This window comes from Polistes fuscatus, unplaced genomic scaffold, assembly GCF_010416935.1.
Source record: "Polistes fuscatus isolate 324 unplaced genomic scaffold, CU_Pfus_HIC Scaffold27, whole genome shotgun sequence".
In the NCBI taxonomy this organism is placed as follows: Eukaryota; Metazoa; Arthropoda; class Insecta; order Hymenoptera; family Vespidae; genus Polistes; species Polistes fuscatus.
In genome coordinates this window covers 2,241,597-2,262,288 of record NW_025113104.1, presented here as the reverse complement: position 1 = coordinate 2,262,288, position 20,692 = coordinate 2,241,597, and the positions used below count along the sequence as shown (strand labels likewise).

Genomic DNA, 20,692 nt, shown 5'->3' with positions numbered 1-20,692 from the left:
CCGGACCGGAGCGGCACCGTGTTTTTCATTATCGCCGATCGATAAGAGACGGAGATCGCGATGAATTATTCATCGGACCGTATTAATTTGAACGCGTCACGGTCATCGACGAAGGTGTTCATCGTCGAATTAACTTGCCAGTGCACACAGATCGCCGGCCCGACTCAAGTAGGAGGAGGAAGAAGAAAAAGAAGAAGTCGATCCTCGATAAACTATGTATACAAACTTCCTTCCGCGTCTCATCTCGTGTACGCACACCCAGTCCGCTGTTAGGGCCCTTTAGATTAAATCCGATTAGATTAATGTCATGACACTGTCAACGATCAACGAACGAACAAACGAACAAACGAACTCAGTCGATAAAATGCTTCTTCTCTATTAGCGTTGAAATGCGCGAGCGCACACGATCACCACCACCATCCACATGTCCGTATATCTTCTTTACTTTTATATCCCCTAATTTTTACGTCGCATTCAATTTTAGTAACTCATCTTTCATCTCAATATTTTCATCCGCCATCCATCGCATTTTAGCGGATTGATTTTACTTGGATGGGATTCGTTGGTCTAACGATACAATCGGCTAGACTTTTCATCGTCAACCTAAAAGAATGCTCATTAACGAAGTTGTCGAATAAGAAGCGATGTGTGAATTTAACGATCGCTCCTCGTTCGAGCGATTTTAACGACGACGAGAGGCGTTAAGTGTTTATGCATGTACGTGTCTGTCTGTGTGTTTTCATCGGCCACTCGGAAAACACATGTCCTTCGTATAATTAGTTAGCATCTCCTGGATAACCTGCAACAGCATCAAAATAAAAGATGAGAAAGAAAGTTAATTAATAAATTAATGCAATAGTACGAACAATGTAAAATAGACTATGACAAAATTTTATTTTCTTTAACATTGGACTATGAAAATTTTCGAAATAAGTAATACCAAACAAATAATGCAATTCACCACTCTGTACACGGCATAGATATATATGGAAGGAAGGACGCATACACATGCATAGACACATTTTTTCGTCTACCTCATAGCGCGTGCATTGTCCATGCAGTGTGTCATATAGGCGCCTGCGTAGAAGGGTCAATATTATTTTCGGCTGTCCATCGGACCTGCACGTGAAACAATTACGATCGATAAATCGGAAAACCGGGGACGCGAACTAGCTGCCGGCGACGTATTATCTTTTTTTTTTTTCTATCTTTTTCGTTTCATCTTTTTTTTTTCTTTTTTTTCTTTTTTTTCTTTTTTTTCGAAAGACCGATAGCGAAATTTATTTTCCATCGGGCACCCGCTTTTTTTATTTGCCCCTTTTTCTTCTTCCCTTTTCTCTCTCTCTCTCTCTCTCTCTATCTCTCTCACTTGCATGCTTTTATTTATTTGTTCGGAAAAGAGTCCGTTGACAGACTTTTGCAGGACGCTCGCGCAACAATTCGATAAAAAATTGTTCGATTTTTGGAGCAAAAGATTGATACGAAAATTTGTAGGATCGTTATTATTATATGTTCTTTCGGAGAATTCGTGAAGGAGTCGTCCATACCGATTGTATTTGCTGGTAACGAGGAACACGTGCTTATTGCTAAAATTAGTAATAACACTGTGGCGCCTAGGGTGTCGAAAAAGGAACTAACGAGATAAATGCGAGAGAGGAAGAGGAGGAGGAGGAGGAGGAGGAGGAGGCGATGGGTGGAAGATGATGCTGCTTTGGAGCTGTCAAAGGTACAACAAAAATCTTTACTTTGGATGTGGTAGTTCTTGGAAGGTTCACGTCACGAATCAGGAATGCTATTTAAGATGGTTCAACGCGTAGAGAAGACAGAGAGAAGAGGAAGTGGTGCGTTGAAAGCCTCAAACGCATAAGGAGAAGTAAGGGTTCGTTCACGAGCAACGTGAACGCGTGGCCTTGCGCTATAAACGAGTCTCGGGATTGAAAAGAAAAGGAAAAGAGAAAAAGAGAGCAATGGAGAGCCGATGATGATGATGATGATGATGATGACGAGAAGAAGAAGAAGGAGAAGAAGCAAGAGGTGGAGTAGGTGAAGGAGAGGGTAAAGTCTCATGGCGTATATCTAATAATAACGCAAATACGATCATGCTTCCAGCGTGGCCATTGAGCCGATTACTCTTTCTGCCTATTAATCCATGTCGCGAGGCTCCATTTCAGGATGGCCGTAAATACAGGTGCGTTTCTTATACCTCGACCTGCCGGGTTGGGATTGGCAGAATGGATTCCAATTGGCAATTGGACTTTCGAGCCTCTTCTATAGAAGATTTTATAATTTTTGTATTACAATCTTTGTTTTATATCTCGTATATTGGAATCCAATATTTGTATGAACCGGGATGAAGAACTGTTAAATTTGAATGCCATCGAAAAGATCATCCATAGAATAATATTACACAGAGAAAAAGCGAAGCAAGTTGAATTGAGTCGAGTAGCTGAGATATATTATAGTCCTACGGCAAGAAAAATAATATACTGGCCAGGTCACTACGGCGACATTATCCCGTTAGGACTGAAAGTATATTTCCTACTTGTTGCGGCAATGACTATGCTATGATATACCCATGACGAGGAATCGTCTCTATCCGTCTCTTATCTTATTTCTTTTATTTTTCTTCCTTACTCGCCTAAGTACACATCGCGTGTAACTATGCATGCAGGTAAACCTGCAGCTTGCAGAGATTCGCGAATCATCGTCATCGTCGTCATCGTCGTCATCGTCGTCTCTCGATCCAAGCATCTTTCTTTCTTTTTTCGAAGGCACGCTCTCCTTTCGGGTAGTCGAGCGTGCCGAAGCTTTTTTCCTCAAGTTTTACGGTGTTTATACCAAGCCTTCTGTTATTCTGGGACGAGAATGTCTTAACGGAAGGTGACGGCCGGAATTGCTTTTTTCTTTTTCCTTGAACAGCGCGCAGCTACCGACGCTTTTACCGTACTTTTCTGTATGTGTGTGCTGTGTACATTATAGAATTTATTCGTCGAGACCAAAAATATTCTTTCTCCTCCATTTAACACTTTTAAAAAAGACAAGACAAGAAAATTTGACTGTTTAATCATACCGACTTCGGTATCGGAAATAACGAAGAACATAATTGACAATTATATTTTTGAGAATGCTAGGAAAAGTTTGTAATTTATAAAGGAGCTTTTCCACTCTCAGCTTCTCTCGGAAGGCATCGTTCAGTCATCTTTACGCTCTCTTTGAAAAATCCCTTAAATAGCATGACCGCTAGGAAGAAGGGGAGAAGAAAGGGAAAAGAAAGGGAGAAGAAAGGGAGAAGAAGAAGCGTCTCTCTCGACAAGGTTCATTCTTGTTGCTTGAAAATGTATCCCTGTTTTCACCACAGGAGCCCTTAAATAGGAAGACATTTCCAACAGTGGGTGTAGAGTATTTTCAGAAACGTCTTGTATCTTAACTGTTCGAAGGGTACCCTAAATTATCGGGCCTTAACTCTCGGATTCCTAAATTAGCAGAGCCTCTTTACACGAAGCGGGAAAACGAGAAAGAACGGGAAAAAAAGAAGAAGAAGAAGAAAAGATCCATTTCTTGACGGCATTTCAACTATTTTCTACCTGCGTTCGTATAACTAAATAACAAGCAATAAGATTATAATCTTAACGTTTGTTGATGACACGACGTAATGTTGACGACAATAATTATTGACGTTAGTTCTGCAGTTCTGACAAAGTGACCTTTTCAGTTGCACCAACGTCGTTGATAGACGCGTTTAGACCTTCCTAAACCATATTGGAAAACCAAATTTTCCCTTTCTTCCGAAAGTTTTAGGCTACTCTAATGCCTACATATAAACGGTGTATCGATGCAAACGATAGAAATTAAGTGATTATATTATTATTGCAAATTGCAAAAATAACTACTTTATTGATGTGCGTACGATAATGGAATCGCAATTGTTGTTTTGTCAATTCGAGACACATTGCTGAAATGCAAAGAAAGTGCGTTTATTCGAAGAGAGCAAATCTTTATTTATCATTTTCTCTGTTAATCATAAATCTATAAAATATGTAAGAATCCTCTCTTCTCTAATAAATTATTAATATAACATGTTTGCGAGAAGGAGTATATTCGTTAGGGTAAAATCATTTTTGTTGTATATGTTCCTTGTCTTATCTCTGTCTGCTGTTGGCTTCTTGTGACGTCGACAGCTGTATGCTTTACCGACAAGGCTTGGTAAAGGAAGGCAAGGAGAGGCGCGCACGCGTGCCTTCCTCTACGCGCCAAACAATGAAGAAGAAGAAGAAGAAGAAGAAGAAGAAGGACGCTTGGGAAGCTTATAGCAGGGCATAATGGACGGACGACCGAATACTATCCGACTGTACTCTACCACTTTATCCGTTCGTTCGTGGCACGCTCTCCGGACTATCCGCACATCTGGTCAACGCTCTCGCCTCGGCTATTCGTAGTCACCCACAGTCACTACTCGCTACTACTACCTACCGAGTGATCCACCCTTCTAGCAATGGCTATGAACCACTTTCGATGACGATTCATTTCTCTTCTTTTCTTCGCCATCATTTGTTTATGTAAAAAAGAAAATTAATTATTTCTTTAATTTGTTGACTCTTATTTTTCTACGCAGAATATATTTCATGGTTTGGAACGTAATGCGAACATACGATGCAGTATCTCAAACTCAAGGTTTATTCGTATACGTCACTAAATGACAATGTAGTTGGGCACGCTTGAAAATCGAATATGGATGCCTGCCTATTCTGTCTGCAGGGCGAATCAATAGTACTTCACGCACCGAGCATCATCGCTCTCTGAAATAATACACAAATCAATGCTACAGTTACGCCATACCGAAACGATCATTATTTATCATGAATTTGGTGATCCTGATAAATAATATTATAAATACATTACGTATACCAGAGATGACAACGGTCGTTAGTCCGATTTATTATCTCGTAAGAAGTTTTATGCGACATGGACATAATTAATTATGTTACGATAGTATCTTTTTATTATTAGATAGGTGTAATGTCAAAATCTGTGGAATCCATCCGCAAGAAGAGTTATTACGATCTCGTTATTATAATCTCGTAATCAACTCCGTGTCTTTGTATAGACCAGTGCGTCTCGATGCACTTCTCTTCACCTCCCTCGAAAGAACAGAAAGAGAGAGGAGCGTAGTGTCATCGGCGTCGTCGGCCCTGTCGTCGTCGAGGCTTCTTCGACACCGACGTCGTCGGTCTACGTTCAAGATATCGAACGTCACTCCACTCTCTGCGCGGCCATTTCGAAGAAATATGGGGCAAGGCCGGCACCTTGGTCCAAGAAGGGCGCATGTCTACTCGGCAAACTCTATTACTCGGCTATACATAGTTAACCCATGACTGTGCACCTATCCCATATATATATATATAAATATATGTATACAACATGTATGCATCACAGAATATATTTATCTGTCTACATTAGCTCTGCCAGATTATCTTCAACAACAATGAAAGAACAACAAAAAGAAACTGAAAGAAGAAAAATATATATATTTATCTTCGTCATTCTAAACTTTTTCTAAAACTATTCGGGAGGAAATTTCTAAAGAAGTAGTATTGCGTTTAATTTGACACGCACAAACCATCAAGACAAAACAGGAAGTGGGGGGGAAAGCAGCAAAGCGCGCCAAAAAGTTGAAAAGAATTCAGGCCCGCGAAAAGCGCGCAACTCATTGGTCGGATCTCGAAATGGCGTGCGTTTAAAATTTTTACATTGAAACAAAATGTGAATTAAAGAATCAGCATAACAGTGTTAAAAAAAAAGAGAGGAAGAAAAATTGAACGAAGGCGCGAAGAAGGCGAGCTTACACCTACGCGAGGTAATACATTGCGATCACAGGACGGTATCGAATATTAAAGCAATAAAGGGCGGTTAAGAAGAAGAAGAATAAGAAATGGTGGTGGTGTTGATGGTGTTGGTGGTGGTGGTGGTGGTGGTGGTGGAGGTGGCGGTGGTGGTGGTGGTGGTGGAAGTACTGACAGAGAAGGAAGAGGAGAAGAAGCGTTACAGATGGTCGAGGACACTTGGCAACGTCGCTGACGCGCGGGGACGAAGCCAGTTCGGGCCTTGATCATGGTGGCGCTTCATGCGAAGGGGGAAGAAGGAAGCTGCAACGGCAGCGCCTCCATATAGTCGTCTCTTTCGTTCTCTTTTTCGTTCTTTCCGTCTCTGTCTGTTGTACACTAGCTCTTTCGTGTAGGGAGGAAGAGTAGGAAGAAGGTAGGAGCAAGGATTCCCGAGCCAAGCAAGTAAGAGAGAAAGAGAAAAAGCAAGAGCGAGAAAGAGCGAGACTTACTGATCGAAGGGGCATGAGGAGAGGCGCAGCAACACGAGTACTGAGAGAGTACTACGAGCAGCTCGACTCGTATACTTATGATCTCTCTAGCGGGTGTCCCGGATTGATCGACGCCGTTCCGCCTACCGGGTGGTCCTTTTCTTCACCTCGGAGATCATTCTCCAAGATATGCCAGCTTCTATGTTAACTCGTCGTTACCTTAAAAGCTATCGACGACGCGCTTATTGTATCTTAACGATCTTATTAGTTTGCGTACATAAATTTGCAAATAATTTTAAATGCATACCGATACTCGGGACAAAATGGTTATTGAAAGAAGTTGTCCTTCGACCGGAAAGGATAATTGCATTGCTTTTGAAAAAGAAAAGAAAAGATTACCAAAAAAAACCATGTTATATCTGGAGAGTTTGAAAATTTCTGCGTTGGAGGTGCTGCTACCTAGCGAGAGATGCAGAAAGCGTTACGATACGCTTATTTTCCGTGGCGGGAAAATGCCACTTGAAATACCGGAAGAAGAAAAGAGAACGCGTTGCCCTGTTATAATCTTTGCGCTTAAATCGTACAAAAAGTGGTCGTTAAGACGTTCACTGTTTGCAATGGTCTACCTTGCAAGATGCTAAAAAAGTAATTGGTTAATAACATCCGAGCGCTCCTGTCAAGCACAAGATTATTACCGGACTCAATCTATATACTTCGCGAATAAGCGCGGACATTTTTGAAAAAATGATCATGATCATACACCGGAATAAATCGGATCTTTCGTTCCGTACACTCTCACTGTTTTCTTCCTTTCGAAAAGAAATCCCTTGCATGTATAAGGGAATATCTTATCTTATTTATTTAATTACATATCCATTTACGCATTACACGGGCATCCCCCTCAATCACCTTTCGATGAGGTCAAGAGTACGTGCTCAAGCGCGAACGAACTCGTCGAATCGTTAAAAGAGAAGAAGAAGAAGAAGAAGAAGAAGAAACCTCGAGGGATCCTGAGGACGCCTCGTGTCTTGCGTTCCGTGTAAAAGCTTTTTACTCGGAGGTTACAAGGAGCTGGGGCCGGTAGGGCGATCACGGCTGTCCTTTCGATCGAGAAAAACGGTTTCTTGGACAAAGGAAATCCCAAGCATCCTTTCTTTCACCCCCCCCCTCTCCCCGAAGACCCAGTATTCTCACAGAGCGATTTTGTGCGTATACAATTTGTATGCGTGTGTGAGAAAACCCAGTAAAAGTTTGGCCCTCGTTTCCTAAGGCAGAAGTGCGCAATCGAACGCTTAGGTAGGAACACAGGTAACGGCTTTAAGGAAGCTTCTTTAATTTCTCGTCCTTGCGAGCCACCCTGTGTGCATTGTGCACGATCAAACTATGCTAGGTTCCTAAGGAGGCGGCTAGGTAGACGTGGAACGAGTGTGTGTGTGTGTGTGAGAGAGAGAGAGGGATAGAGAAAGAGAGAGAGAGGAGAGAAATGGAAGGGTACAGGAGTGTGTGCGCGCGCGCGCGCGCAAGGGAAGGCTTGCGTAGGGGTGAATCGCGGAGGTGGCAACGGTGGGGAGAGAAAAGGGAATCCGGCAAGAGGGGAAGGAAGAGGTTAAAGGAGAGGGGATCAGGCGCGACGTCGATGAGAAGGTCACGCAACGTAGTCGCCACAGTATTTAAATAATGTATTATTTCTATCTGGGCGCCTCCGTGAGTATCCTACAGCGCATAGCCGAAGTGGGGAGCGTGCCAGTCGATGGAGGAGAAGAAGAAAGCATCTTTGAGATCCGCGGACTCGAATTCCACTGTGTGCCCTCCTCGCTCCCTCCTCGCTCCTTCCTCGCTCCCTCCTCGCTCCTTCTCTGCTGGTGCCAAGGGGAAACGAAAGAAAGTGAGAGATAAAACGATCGGAGAGAATCCAACGAAGAAAGGACACTTCTCTGGCTTATGGAAATAACTGGCTCGTTCTTGTTTCAGGAGTATTTTGACGATAACGTTGAAATCCTTGAAAGATTTTGCTATCGATAAACTTGATAGGTAAAACTCATAACGCAATAAGAATGATCTTACAGGCGATGCTATTTGCGTATTATGATTTTACATGCATATCTAGAAGCATAGATAATGAGTATTATTATGTTTCTGCTGGAAGCTCATCTGCAGCAACAGCGCCGACAATGACGACAGTGGCGTCGACATACTCGTGAGTCAGGCAGACAACGGTGATGTACGTCTAAGGCAATCCGTAAGGATTCTTTTTCCATGACTCGTCGTCGTCGTCGTCGTCTTGGAGGCCTCGAACGGCGGGGGTAGGTCTCATCGTAGAAGCCGCTTAGAAATCAGTGTGTGATGCAGAAACGCACGATTTGTAGGCAGACGGGCGCATTAGCGATCGCACAAGTGTTACCCGCGTAAATACATGGATGCGTGTATACGTGCATTCGCATATACATGCATACATAAATGCATATATATATTGCTTGGTTGCATGGACGTGAGAACGCCGCGATCTTCCTGTCTTCTTGTTTGTTCCGTTCCGTTCCGTTCCGTTGTGTTGTATTGTGTTCTGTTGCCTTTTCTTGGTTTGTAGCCTCGCCACGGCTACCATCGCGTCGCTGGTGGTCATCGGAGCTTCGCGATACGCAACGAACATGCTTTGGTCCTCGAAAGGAAAGAGGACGTAAGAAAGAGAAAATGTTGTCAAAGTGTTTTCAACTTATCTCGGCTCGAATGCATTCGCATTTGTAAATAATCCTAAAAAACACGGAATCCTTTTTATCCGTCTAATCAAGCGAAATGAATCAATCGAAATAGAATAATTTCATAATCCATGTAACTATTAAATAGTTAGAAACTAGTTAAATGTAATTACGAATCGAGATAGAGGAAATAATAAAAAGACGGTTGCGATAGGAGAGAAAGTCAACGCTCCAGATGTCCAAGGAGAGTGAAAGATCCGTCCGTGAGAGTTGGAGCTCTCCTTATCTACGAGAGAACCTAACCGAGCTAAACGTTCTCAAGGAAACAAAGTGGGAGTTCGTATTTCGCGGCTGACTACCCGCGTGGATCCACTTGTCAGGCGTCTCCGAATCGAAGCGTTCTTTATCCTTTCACTATGACGCATTGTCTCTCTATACTTAGGATGAAAGTTTAAGGAAAGGCGGTATCGCAGTCGACTGTACATTCTAATGTAATAACTTCCGGTATTTCAATCACCCACGGTGTTCCATCAACGACGCCAAGGTTTAGCAACGACGCAACGTAGTCGAGATACATGGGTTTAGCCAAGACTCGCAGTTATCTGAACGTTATCTAGATAATCGATTTCACCATCTGCAAACACTAGTGTTAACATTGATTGCAGAGGGTGATCAATACCCCGAGTAGAGAGGTACGGCTATCACTCGTGCCATAAGGGTTCTATTTTCCCTTGTGGAGGCGCAGAAACAAAGAGAGAGAGAGAGAGAGAGAGAGAAAGAAAGATATGGAGAAACAAGGGTGTTGAGGAGTAGGGAAGAGGGGGTGGGAGAAGGGAGAGGAGCGCACGCCACGCCATGCCGTGCCACGCGACACGTGAACCTCCGCTAACAGTGGACAATGAAATTACTTTGGCGTGTATCGCACGGTATTGATCCATCTCTCTCTCTCTCTCTCTCTCTCTCTCTCTCTCTCTCTCTATCTCCTACTCACTCACTTTCTGCATCTCTCGCCTTCCTCCATCTCGGCTTTCTCTATCTTCGTCTGGGTTGGGGTCTCGGTAGAATATTTTCTTCTAATACATTTTCTCTTTCATCTCTATATTGTCGACGACGACGACGACGACGACGACGTGCCGAAGCTTGTATTAGCTTCGACGCAGCAAACTTAAGAGGTCAAATGCTAAAGAAATAAGAGTATAAGCGTGTATCGTCGATACTTAATAATGGATGATAAGTAGAAGAAGGAGAAAGAAAGAAACTGAAAACACCTACGTCTCAATATTACAACGTTCTGAATTATGAGGCAGCTTGTTTATTAGCGTCGGGAGGAGATGGTGCATTCTCTCGCGCCTTGCATCGTAATACAAATTCCGTCTCCTCTCGATTCACGCTGATTTTGAGCTCGGTCGGTTAGGACGGTCTCGATCATTTAGACCATCGTGGACAGGGAGAAAAGGAGCGCTCGCGCGCGCGCAAGTGTGGCGCTAAAACAAAATCCTCGTGGTGGCGGCTATAGTATAAGAGAGAGAGAGAGAGATAGTATAGTTTGCGTTGGCTTTATATTTGCGTGTGGCGTTTAAATAAAGTAGACTCGATTTATGTCACATTCGCTATCGGCGGGACTCATCGATCACGCGCGTTACACCGCGGCCGACGTTTATGTGACTCCACGGATTGGATTTATCGTACAAACGAATTCCAATCTACCTTTGGAATTGGTGGTGGAGTGACTTTTCAAAGCCCGCGATACGCTCTCCAGATAGATAAATTCTCGGCTCGCGAAATCGGTTGATTCGACCAATGACACTTTTATACATTCGAATGCGATGTCTTGTCTCTTTCTTTAATATTACGTTATACGGAATGTTCCATTATCATATCCCTTATCGAATAGGCAAGTTATCATCGATGTTAATTAATTACTCATACTCTGGGGAATCCCTCGAAGTATTGGCTTAGACTCTCGGTTAACGCGATATAGTGTTTTCTTCGCGTTTACCCCATTACGTTAGATTATATGCTACTTAACTATGAAAACGTATAAATGGAAGAGGAAGAGAAATTGGTCGGACACTTTGGGATATCGCAATGTCAAATAGTTTGAAGTGGCTATTTCGTTCTTCTTAAAGTTCATTAGCGATTTCGAAAAAAAAATGGAAGGCTCACGGTGAAGATGTCGAAATTTAACGAGGACGCTCGTGTAACGTAGTTAGGCGTCTCTCTTTTGCACTGTGTCGTAATTTGTCGCGGGCGCACAAATTGCAAGTTGCGAGCGCAGCGAGTAAGAAAGAGATGTATGGCATGTATATATTTAAAATATATGAGGTAGAGGACGGTGGCAGGGTGCGCGCAAACATACATCTCGTAGATACGTACCGGAGGAGGAGGAGGAGGAGGAAGAGGTGGATAAGAGTAGATCTTGGAAATCCGTGTCGGCTCTGAGAAAGAGAGGAGAAGAAGAAGCAGACGCCATAGCGGCACTTCGACCCAATACGACATGCGCGTATACCTTTGAGAAATAATTAGAAACCGATATGTACCACTACCGTGACGACTGTCACTGACTCTGCGTAACACACTTTATATTCAGCATTCTCAAGACAAATCGAGGAGGAGGAGGAGGACGACAACGACGACGAGAACGAAGACGAGCGTCTGGGTTGCTCTTTCTCGTTACGTTCCGTTATTCGGCGCGTTGACTTTCGCACCCGAACCTCGCCTTCTTTTACTTTGATTCTACGTTTTAATCAAACGTAGCATTTTAACGAAGCATTTAAATTTAAGTAAAAAAACAATCATATAACCTCGATTTATATCTCCCCTCAATGTAGTTAGTTAAGTTTGTTCACCTAGCGTATCACCATACGCGTAAAATGAGTTATGACCTAGCTCATATGTATATTATATCGCAAGACTATAGACTTCCAAATGAAGTGGTGAGCTTAGTTAAAACGAGATCGAGAGAAAGAAACACGCATCTCATCTCGTTTCGTCTCTCCCTCTCTCTCTCTCTCTCTCTCTCATCTCGGGCAGAGTGATTTTTTTATTTTGGTAGGTCGAATCGAACTCTCGAAAGAAAGGAGAAGACAAGAGAGAAGCAAAGGGAGGGAGAGAAGGTTTCCGCTTGGATGCGGCGGCAGGTGGTAGACTCGGGTAGTCGTCGGGATCGGGACTTGGTAGGACTCGAGCGATTATCGAGAGGCGTACGGCCCAGGCCACTGAAAACGAGGAACAAGACCAAAAACTGTGCGTTCTCTGTGCGTTCTCTGTGCGCCAGACAGACGACGGGGCCCATCGTCGTTGTAGGTTCGACCCCGTAAGGCGCATCGCCGTTCGGCAAAAGCTCCTACCAAAGAGAAAAATAAAAAAAGATAAGAAAGAAAGATGGCGGACGCGTGGGAGAGAGAGGAAACGGTCGAAAGAAAAGGCAAACAAGGGAGATAAAGTCTGTTGAACGGTGATGAGTTTCGTGGAAGGAACTCGATGGTGGGAGTGGGACGGAATGAAAGAGAGACGGTAGGAAGAAGGGCCTTAATCCAAAAGCGAAGGACTACCTTTTCTGCTCTCTCGTCTCTCTTTTTCCCTTTCCCCTCGGGCAAACTTTCAAAAAGGTCTCCGAGAAAAGTCTTCGACGCTAATCTTTGTTTTGAATACGTTAGGAGGGAGAGAAGAGACAAATTTATCGCTTTGCTAATAAGATTCGTTTAAGATTCGTTCATTTGGTCATAAAGATAAACTGTGGAAAAACAAAGGACAATCCGCGAAGAGATCGAATTTCTTAAAACTCGAAGGAAAGAGTGCGCCCGCGCGCGCACACTCTCTCGAGAAAGTCAGCGTAACGGAGCGAGCAACACCGCAATGCGTCCTCTTGCTCTTCCTCCCGTGGTGGTGGCGGCAAATATGTAATACGATATATGTACGTATGCGTCGCGCTCGCTCGCACAAGCTTTAGTCATGTACACTAGTCATATGTAGAGACGCATATGTACACGCGTATACTCATATATATATATATATATATATGCCTCGCGCCTACTTGGAGAGCAAGTACAAAGGGGGCACGCCAATATAGTTTTAAAACGGAATCGAGCGAAGGAAGGAATGGAGGAGCGAACGGAGGAGCGAACGGAGGAGCGAATGAACGAGCGATGAACGAGCGAATGAACGAGCGAATGAACGAGCGAGCCGCCAGCGTTGAGTGGAAGGACAGAGGGGCAAGCAAAACCGAGTCCCGGCGAGTAACAGTGGGCGACCCTGCTGCTGGCTGCCGACAGCATTCCTACAACACAACGCGCAACGCGACCCACACATCGCGCACAATACGTAGCGTGTACGGAGCACTACCACTGACGGATGAATACATTTCGGTTGCCCTTCCATAAACAACAATTTATCATCCTTCTCTTCCATTGAAATTTGTACTTTTCTTAAACCAACATTTAGATTATGATATCATTCTAAGAATCAAGGGGAAATGTATATCTTGTAATGATTATGATATTACCGATATTGGTATATAAAACGTGAGAAGAATGATGATCGTGTACGAAGATAATCGGAGAGAATACGTTTGTCGACTTAGTCTTTTGATAATCATTAGATTTTTGCTAAATTGTCGTACCAGTGTAATATACCGTCTTAAACCGACGCTAAAGGATCTCGAATGGACGAATGAATGAAGAGGGTCCCTCGTGCCATTGATCCAATACTGGCGCGTGCGCGATGGGATGCATCTCGAGAAATCTTGGCGCAACGAACGAACGCCGTACGGTTGGCACTTTAATGCCGAGCAAATCGTACTTCCTTGCGGAAAGGTGTATCGATCGTGCGAGCCTCGCGATCCTGGCAAAATAAGTACGTGGAAAATGTCGGCCAGGCTTTCTTCTTTATTTCGATGAAATAATAAAATGTGATATCATTTCGAGATATACTGTATTCATTTGAAAACTAAGTGATATATTTATATACAATTATCAGACAGCGACTAATAACAGAGGAATGATTAATTTAGGCATATTAGTTGGACGATCGATCATCCTTTAAATGTTTATTTACATTAAATGATATCGGTTTAATTCGATGACGCGCAAACAATCCTGTTCTGTCCTCGAGCGATGAACGCGTCCAGTGGTACGAGCAGACGCGTTCGGACAGAAATATTCGGTGAGGTTCGAGGTAGATCGGAAAGAATCGGTAGGGATCAGCACAGCTGTGAGAGTTGTGTTTTGTGCGTGCGCGCGCGCGCGCTGCGACTGTGCCACCACAGAACACGCACGTAGTTCACGCATACAGAGAAAGAGAGGAAAAGCAATACGGAGACTTGCACAGGAGGATGCAGCGACCCCAAATAATAGACTGCTTTCGAATGACGCGAAGAGAGACGACGACGGCGGCGGTATGATCGAGCGGGAGTTAAAGCAGATCGCGGTTGTCAAGGCAACTCCCATTCTCGATGGACCACTTCCGGTTTCGACGCCCTCCTCCACTTGGTGTTGTCGTCGTCGTCGTCGTCGTCGTCGTCGTCGTCGTCGTCGGCGGCGTGGCCCCCGTGCCACGCGATACCTCCACCTCTCTGTTCACCGCCCTCAACCGATTGGGAGAATCTATTCTTTCTCTTCGTCTCTCTCTCTCTCTCTCTCTCTGTCTTTCACTTTAACTGGCGCAAGTCAGAACTCTGGCATTGCACCGACGACAGCTACGACTGGCTCGGCCGATCTCGTAGAGCCGCGTGAAAGGACGACGCCCGGGGAATTTGAACGGAAGGAAGCTTCTAGATCGATCCGTTTAACTTGCCGCTTAACTTGCCGCTTAACCTCCTTCTACCTTTTTAAGGTTATCGAATTCTTCCTGGTCTCTCATCATTATCTTTAACATATATACTAACATTAAGCTTTCGAAATTGTTTTCAGAGAAATCCACGCTGAAATAATACGCTCGGATACTTTCGATAGTTTTATGGTCCTTCGATTTTTCTATTTTTTTTTCTTTTCTTTTTCTTCTTCATATCAATCAAACGTTAATAGGTTAAGATTTCCAAGAGCCGTTGCGTGTAACGATATCGAGCCTTTTCGTGGAAACGCGCTCGTCTAGACCGTCACGTGAGATCGTCCATTTTTCTTTGAAATGCATTAGTACCAAACCATACTTTCATTCGTGCTCGGCGAAAGCGGTAAACTTTCGAATCAATGTGATGCTGTTTTAGCATTGGCGCGTGCCAAAAGCTGATGATATGGGGATCGTAGAAAAGTATTTGTCTGCTAAGTAAACTATATGTTTGGAGAGTCAGTTAGGTTTGGATCTTAACTTCGAAGAAGTACTCGAGAGAAAACGTTAAAAATGACTAATAACATTTTCCCCTAGATTGGCATAACTGTGTCACTACTGACAGTCATTTGATTAAACCGTAAGGTTCACTCGAGAAAGAAAATAGATCAGTGAACGAGTGAGTACGGTAAATAAATAACGGTCGAGTTACCCGAGCATAGAGCGCGAGTGTCTCCCATGAAAGTATATTCTACGAAGAATTATCGAGCCGATTAGATTTGAAATGAAGAAATGAAGAAATGAAATGACATGGCGGATTCCCCCTCTCTCTTTGTTTTTGTCTAATCGGTAAACGACATCGATATTCGCTTGGCGCGAGGATAACCTCGCTCGGTTACTTGGGAGCGCGCGCGCGCGCGCGCGCAAGCACGAGAGAACTCGTGCCGCGAGGGACCGTTTTGTCGGGTATTTGTTTGCCGAGCGCGTGAAGACGGGTCCGGCATAAGAAAATAGCCCCTCGTTCGCGCTCAACGCACGAGAGCGCGCGCACACCGCCGAGTGGTACAAGAGTGGGGGAGGAAGAGTAAAGGGATGCTACGAATGGTGGAGGTGGTGGTCGCCAGGAGAGGGCTACAAACACGGAGATAGAAGAGAGAAAGAGAAAGATCGCGAGGTTGTTACCTGTTCGCACGGCCGCGATAATGCAGTCGAGTGCTCTCGGGGCCCCCGTGTCAACGATCGCCGAACGGCCACGAATTTCAGCGTGCACGACGCCGCGAAAGCACGTTTGTCTAAATGTTCCCTGCCTACCTACCTACCTATCTACGTACCTACCTACCTACCTACCTACCTACCTACCTACCTACCTACCTACCTACCTAAGAATCTTACGCCACCCAGCTGCCCTCCTCACTTACACACATATACACACTTTCTCTCTTTCTTCCCTGCATTTGTTCTTCTTCTTTTAACCCTACACGCAGGTTTTAACCAGCATGCCCATAACAGCTATTTTCAGCTAACTTAAATTCTTAATCGATACTAGGCAATGCATCCAAACATAGTTGATCCGTTATATTTTCTTCATTTCAATCCCTTAGGAGATCGAGTAGGAATGAAAGCTTGCACCTTTTGGATCAGCCTAATGGAACTAGAACGCTTTGGTGTGCTTTCTAAATCGAATGAGAAAAAATGAAAAGAGTATTAAAAAATCCTCGGTAACGCACGAAAGACATCGGTCCTTCTCTTCCTCCTCCTCCTAAAGCCACTTGGCTTGGCAATCGAGAGAAAGCAAAAGGAATTTCACATGCGCGATATATCTGTATGTATATATCCCCTGGAACATTATTTTCCCTTCTCCGTTCGTCCACACCGTGTTGGGTGCGCGCGTCCACCTGCCGCCGTCTCCTCCGACTACTTGCACGCGATTTTCAGAAGCAAAAAGGCACACAATGTATATAAGTATATGTTTGTGCGTGCTCATCTTCGTACCTATACAGAAAGTCAATGCTTACATGCGTTCGTTCTTATTCATACATCTACCACATCTTCATCAAAGAAACAGAACACGTTAGTTGGCGATGATTTTGCAGGATTCAATATTGCTCGAACATCTCGTTGGGTTCAAAATACTATACCACTTGAACTTCAACGTAATCTCAATTTTGATTATATTTTTATTAACGCGATAAATGTACGAGATAAACAATTTCAGGATCATCTCGTAATGCAAATTATTATTCGCTGTATTATAAAAAATATTTGATTACTACGTACAATCATATATTTGAGTATTTAATGGTTTATTTAGTAAATACCGGTGACTATGAACCCATGTAACTAGCGCGAGTCGAGAGAAACGAATTCCCACCGTAGCGTGGCGCTGGTGGTTATATCTTCTCGATAGTGTGTTCTATAATATAAGCAGAGTTGCTGTTGGTTCTTTCGTTCGTCGTCCTCATCGTCTTGTCCGGTCAGTCTCGGGGACTCCCACCCTGTCCCTAACTTTTTTAACATGCCCACCTACTACTACACTACTACTCTTTCTCTCTTTCTATCGAGTAATCCAAATGCATTCTTTTTCTTCTTCCCTTTTTCTTCCTCTCTCTTCTTTCCTCTCTTCTTTCCTCTCTTCTTTTCTTTCCCCACTTACCGTCTTTCTTTCTCTTTCTCCGCTTTCCTTCCACCGTCCTCGTTGCTGGCTAGTCTCGTCTCTCTCTCTCTCTCTCTCTCTCTCGGCGTATCTCCTACGTCGAGTTTTAAAGAGTGTGTCGTGCCAGCAGGGCATGAGTCGGGACAGTCAGGCAACGAGCTGCTACGTAACCGTGTGCCTTCCCTCGATCGGTGTGTAGTTGGTCTTTTCTGTGTAGGTGTGCGCAAGCAATGCACTCCCTCTCAAGAGAAGGAGAAAGAAGGAAAGAGAAAGAAGGAGAAAGAGAGTAAAGTGAGTTCTCTCCTTTTTCTCTACCTTCTCACTCCCATCCAATTCCTTCCTCTTTCCACCCTCTTACATGGGTTCCTCCCACCTCTCTCGCCTCTCGTCAACCTGCGGCTGCCCTTCCTCCCACTCGTTTTGTCCGAACGACCAGCGTTTCAGCGTTAGAGACCTTACATGCTTGGCATACCTGCAAACGAGCGCGTAAATCGACCGGTACGCGGCAATGCCAGCCACCGCGAAATCTTCTGTTACCGTACAACTAACTTTCTCTCTCTCTCTCTCTCTCTTCCTTTTCTTCGATCATCTTTCGATTTTTTTGTAATCATAGTCGAAATAAAAGATATATTCGATAGACGCGGTTGCCCGTTTGCTCATACGTCGTAGCTCGTGCATATACATAGTCGCGTGTCCTACACTACGAGTTACGGATATGATGTCAGAGAGACAGAACAAGAGAGAGAAAGATATAGAGGAGGGAAGGTATCGATCGAATTAGACCGCCATGCCGCTCCCAACGGACAAAGGAGCGTCGGTCACAACGCGGATAAATTATTTTCACTCTGCATCTCCTCGAGGTCGCGTCGATTCAACGACCATGAATCATCCCACTAGCCGCGCCATGTGCGACTGTTATTCAGGGATCGTCTCATGGTCGAGCGATTCAGATATCGTTTTCCCCTCCCCTCTTCTCTTTCCCCCATCGGCCCTCCTCTTCCACCTACGGTCAACACTTTGGCCGCGAACTTTTAGTTGCCTTCTTGTTTTCTTTATTCATTTTTATTAACGCGAAATCAAACAAAAACCCGACTACTTTCGGTTTTACGCGAAATTATGGAACGGATTTATCGCAACGAGAGTGCGTTAACTCTCCCCCTGGAATGAGCCAATAGCGAGCTGTAGGAGAATTGAAAATAATCTGAGGCGTGTTGCCATAAAAAAAGAAAAAATAAATACAAAATAGATGGCGAAGTTTGAGTAAATAAAGAAGAATAACTTTATCTCTTCTAGACTTAAGACTATGTCGTCATTCGTTGAAAGATACGTTCGCAATTGGAGGCTACGCCGTCGTACCTACCTCAATCTTTTAACGTTTTCTCTCTTACATTAGAGTTATTCGAAGAAATCGGTTGTTGAGGTAATTTCAAATCTAACTTTTCTACCGCCTTTCGCTCAGCCACGCACTCCTGACGACGAGGATCTCGGGTGGTACAAAGCTTAGAACGCGAATAATTCTTTTAAAAGCCCCACTCGTAATCCTCTCTATAACTTGGTATACGATTCTCGGCTGTTGGTGCGGATTGAAAAGGAGTCAATGATCCGGCTAAAAGTGCTTCTCAAACAAACATCGCTCCGAACGGCGGGGATATAGTCGGACGGATTAGTCGCCGCCGCCACCGCTGCCGCCGCCGTCATCGCTGCAACGACCAGTAAGCAGCCATGTCCGAGATTCCACCCCCTCTATCAAGGCGAGAGAGCGCCCACCTACACACTTCGCTTCGCGATGAAAGAGTCATGAGCGAGAAATCACGAAACGGATCACCGGTTAACGAGCCACCTTACCCGTAAATAATACTTCGAGTCGCCACGCTATTCATACGCCATACGGATTTACTTACCACTACTGAACTTTCCAGTAAAACCGTCAAAAAGAAAAAGGACAAAAACAAATATATTTCCGAGTACCTCAGCCCAAGCACGTTTCTTTCAAACTTGGCTAAGCTTCGAGTTATTATTACCGTCTATGGAGATAGGTTCGTCAGGCATCGAGAACCTGAGTGATTTATGCCATCGTCGCAACTCTCCTCCTCCTTCTCTTTTACCTCCTTGCTACGAGTCTTACTCGTTTGCGATACATGCATAAGAGAGTAAAAGAAAAAGAAAGAGACTATCTCTCAAAGTTTCTTGTTTCTCACGTATAGGTACGAGAACGTGTACGAGAACGTGTACGAGAACGTGTACGAGAACGTGTACGAGAGTAGATATCTTACGAGTACTCTGGAGAAAGAGAGAAAAAGAGAGAAAAAGAGAGAAAAAGAGAGAAAAAGAGAGGGGGCGGTTCGCTCGGAACGATCGGGATGCTAATTCGTTTTGCTCGCTTCCACGACTTCTTCGTCCTTTTCTGCGAATGCAGATCGTCGGCGGACTGCAGAACGCTGGAATGCGTTCTTCGTCTTCTCAGTGGCCGGGAGAACGACCGAGGGCGAAGGGATAAATGCCTTTTTATTAATAGGGATTATGAGAGTGCGCTGTTCCATTCGCGTTGTAACGCGATCGAAATAAGACCGCGATGAGAATACCCCTAAGTACATCAAAGTGCACTCTTCTAATTAACCTTTTTATTTTCCTCGACATTTCACTTATATCCCCGATCGATAAAACATTATAGAATGTTTTTCATAGGAAAGAATTTGCATCGTCTTTTGAAAAACTAATTGGTCCAAAAAAAAAAATAATGATTTTCCAATTCGTCTTATCCACGAATAATAGACCAAGGAGACATTGTAAGACTCGACCTCGTTACCCAACCATCGAGCCACCTAAAACCAACCGAGTTTGAATATCCCGTCGAAGGAAGATTTCGATTTGTCGAAACGCAGATATTTTCTTTATAGGACATCGATCTCCCCATCTTGACATCGATTTCTCTTTTTTCCACCCAGTTGAAGAACGTTTTCCCCCACTCCCTAAACCCTCGCCGCGGCCTTCCGCGGTCGCCCGTGTTCTCCTCTCCGACTTAACCAACTGTTTCCTCTACAAACTTAAACAACTTAACAATAACGGATTTAAGCGTGTTTTCTATATTGACTTGTACGACTAAATATATCTTGTCGGAAAACGTACATTTAGCTCGAAACACTTCAAAGACCATGGTAGACACCGTGGTCCTAGATCACCTAGACAAGAAAGAAAGAAAGAGAAAGACGGATAGAGCCAGGATACGTAACGAAACGAGCGTTTCGTTTCACTTGGCGAGCAGACTCTGTTAAA

General features: G+C 44.1%; 3 long non-coding RNA genes across 3 annotated transcripts in view; 2 read left to right on the top strand and 1 right to left on the bottom strand.

The window, feature by feature from the left end:
* The window catches only part of LOC122518966, a 48,523-nt gene that overhangs the window by 16,764 nt on the left and 11,067 nt on the right, over window positions 1-20,692 (top strand). The gene's annotated exons all lie outside the window — the stretch shown is intronic.
* LOC122518965 lies at window positions 1,435-1,952 on the top strand. The gene is made up of 2 exons (XR_006304213.1): window positions 1,435-1,726; window positions 1,802-1,952. It is a non-coding gene; the product is annotated as an uncharacterized LOC122518965 (long non-coding RNA).
* Window positions 4,440-5,332, bottom strand: LOC122518962. The gene is made up of 3 exons (XR_006304211.1): window positions 4,906-5,332; window positions 4,650-4,796; window positions 4,440-4,531 (listed from the first exon to the last, which is right to left on the bottom strand). It is a non-coding gene; the product is annotated as an uncharacterized LOC122518962 (long non-coding RNA).